The sequence below is a fragment of the Lactuca serriola genome, chromosome 4 (genome assembly GCF_051521515.1).
Source record: "Lactuca serriola cultivar US96UC23 chromosome 4, Lser_US96UC23_V15, whole genome shotgun sequence".
NCBI lineage: Eukaryota > Viridiplantae > Streptophyta > Magnoliopsida > Asterales > Asteraceae > Lactuca > Lactuca serriola.
Window position 1 is genome coordinate 241257376 of NC_136411.1, and position 3258 is coordinate 241260633.

At 36.0% G+C, this 3258-nt stretch overlaps 1 non-coding gene across 1 annotated transcript; it reads left to right on the top strand.

The window, feature by feature from the left end:
* Nucleotides 1–585: 585 nt before the first annotated feature.
* Nucleotides 586–692, top strand: LOC145049098 (small nucleolar RNA R71). Its single transcript, XR_013683213.1, has one exon. It is a non-coding gene; the product is annotated as a small nucleolar RNA R71 (small nucleolar RNA).
* The last annotated feature ends 2566 nt before the right edge of the window (nucleotides 693–3258 follow it).

Consider the following 3258-nt stretch of genomic DNA (forward strand, 5'->3'; position numbering starts at 1 on the left):
GAAATAGAGCTTGTTAATCTTTCCTCAGAATTTGGTACTCTTTCAATATGTTTTGTTGCTACCTTATAGGAGCATCGACTTCATCATGTCTTTTCTCGGATGCACTCGCAAAATTTTCAAGCATGGCTTCAAAATTCGTCTTCTTCACTTGCATTGGCTCTTCCTTTTGATAGATCCCTCTCGCCTTTTGCCTTTACTTTTCCTCATTTTCCGTCTTATACTCATTATATGGTATCCATTCTTTTTTTGGTTACCTCTGTTCGTCATCAAACCAATTGTCACTCAAATAACAAACTTGTGCTTTCCAGTTCCCGTTCTCGTCAAGGTCACAATGTTTAGTAAGGTAGGGCCCGCTACAATTGTCACATCCCATTCGGATGGCGTGGATGGATTGGTCCATCTTTTTCATCCTACTATCCATGTTCTCTAACATAGCCATCACTGCCACCATGTCATCAGAAACTGAATTCACCACCTCTCGTGTTGAGTCGTGCCTTATTTGTGAGTGGTCCTTGGGAATCAAGGAGCTTCTTGGTTGTCACATTGACTCCATCATAGAATATAGAAACATCTTGTTGAATGTTTAGGTCATTATGAGGGTAGTTCCTCAACAAACCTTTGTATCTTTCCCACGCCTCATAAAGTGACTATCCTCTTTGTTGTTCGAAGTTTGCAATTGACTTCTTCAACTTTGCTATTTTTGAGAGAGAGCAGAATTGACCAATGAACTCTTTGCGCATCTTTCGCCATGTGTGATAGATCCTGGAGGGAGTGATTTTAGGTAATCTTTTGTGGCTCTCTTAAATGTAACCGAGAGCATACGAGGTAGAATTGTCTCAAGAGGCACATTAGGGATGTTGAAGTAGTCGGCTATGTTGTTGACCTCATCGATATGCTTGTACGTGTCTTCATGATCATTACCATAGAATGGGATGTCCTTTAGTTGGGCGAGTATGTGACCTTTCAGCCTAAAGTTCGCAGTTGCTAGAATAGCGGATTACACGAGTCCTAGCCCGAAAAATCAAATATGACAATTAAAGCAGAAAAAATAATAACTTTATGCAAGAAAAATCTCACACAAATGATCAATAACACTAGAAAATAAAATTAACTATTAGAACCGTTCCCCGACAACTGCGCCAAAAACTTTATATGTGTATAATGTACTTGTTTTAATTCTACTAACATAGACACAAAGACAAACACACCAAAAGGCGGTGTACCTGACAATTAGCAATATAGCTTAAGCAAGTAGGGTATCGAACGCATGGAACGGTAAAAATTAAAATAAATTCTAGTATTACCTAAATAAAACAAGTAAGAAAGGGGGGGGGGTTCTCTAGTTTTGCAAGACTGGAAACTTAAGTAATCAGTATATACTTAAACAAAACACAATTAACAACTAAAGGAGAATGAAAAACAACCTGATTCAATAAGATAAAAGAGAATTCCATTTAGATTTCGATTAACTTATTCCTATCATTGAGGCGGCAAGGAACTTTTTTCAACACCTGCATCACCTTTTTGGGAAGGTGAGTGTGAATTATGAGCAGAGTCCCCATGAGTATGTGCTCCTTCCTGTTGAGAGGAAGATCTGACATTGGATCTCTTTCTAGTTTTTGGCTTAGAAGGAGATGTTTTTTGTTTAGTGGATTTTTTTCCACCGGATGAAGCCGGTTTGGCCACTTACGGAGTGGGATCCATGGAGACAAGGGTAGACTATGTTGGTTCAAACACAATCAAAGTCTCCAAATGTTGTTTTCAATGAAAGGATCTGGAAGTAATGAGGGCTAACATGTGTTCCGACAAGCATCAGATAGGTCCAAAAGATGACTGTTCCGGATTGCGATAATGTTTAACAGTTTTAAAGGAGACGTATACCTCTTTTGGAATGGTGGTGACCAGAATAGGTTCAGACCTTTCTTTCTATAGTTGTTGGTGTTGGAATGGTGTCTAAGTCCATAACTATAATTGGTATGTACTTGACCCGACATGGCATGGTCCATTTGGGTTGCATGGCATCATGCATTTGGATAGACTAAAATGAGAGAAATAACACTTAAGGTTAATATATTATAAGTTATAATATATTAATAAGATTATTTAATTAGTATTGATGAAGAATTAATCTAGAACTAATTAAGTGATCAAAAGAAGACTAATTAAATATATGGGTCGATTGTGTAAATATTCAATACTCGTATAGTGGGCTAAGACTCCATGGATTATCATGTTGGGCTAAAACCCATAGGATGCTCCGTGGTGTATTTGAACCCATGGATCCAAGCAAATGGAAAGCCATGAAAAGTCACATTAAAGTTTGTGTAACTTGTCCTCAAGTTACATGAAAAGTCACATTAAAGTTTCTTAAAACTCATAAAATTTGGCAATGGTTACAAAATGAAGATTCTTATCCTCATTAAATGGTTTTATGACTCCATAACTTGTCCTCAAGTTATGCAGGTTCAAGAGTCACTTCATTAAATCATTAAAATGTGTAACCTTAATTAGTTCCATAAGTTATAAAGAAGAAGAGTTACATTCTTTAATCGTTTAAAGTCTTCCATAACTTGTCCTCAAGTTATGGAACTTGAAGAGTTTTTTAATAAAACTATTTTAAACACATAAGTTATGGAATTAATTAGTTTTGAATATTTTCAAAACTTTCCCTCAAGTTTTGGAATTAGAAATTTTTTCTCTTATGAATACTTTAATTCCAAGTTAAGCCCTTAGAATTTTAAAAGATAAAATTCAACCCTTATACTTTATAATATTATAAGTTAATAATATATATATATATATATATATATATATATATATATTTATAAGAGCAATTCAGTCTTACCATTAGTAGGCCTCATTCATGAAGCCGGTCTATAAGGGGGATATAAGGTTACTGCCTATAAAATGGCAGTTTAATGGGTGTCCACTCTCACCCACCGCTTCTTTGACAGGTGCAGGGTCGTTAGCCGAACTGGTAGGACAAGGACTATAATTCTCCCTTCATTAAAAGTATTAATGATAAATACTAAGTAACTAAACTCTTATAAATTCCCAATCTTAGTTACTTAGGAAAATGTGAATTCGGTGCTAACCCATGAAATTACACTTTGCACTTTACTTAAGTCGTTAGTGGAGCTTGTGTGGTTAACTGACACACTAACCTGGATTTAGCAATGTAGGCAAAGGGTAACTTAATGTTTATCATAGTATCGGTGGAGCGCTTGTGGTTAACCAACACATCGATTGATGGGTAAC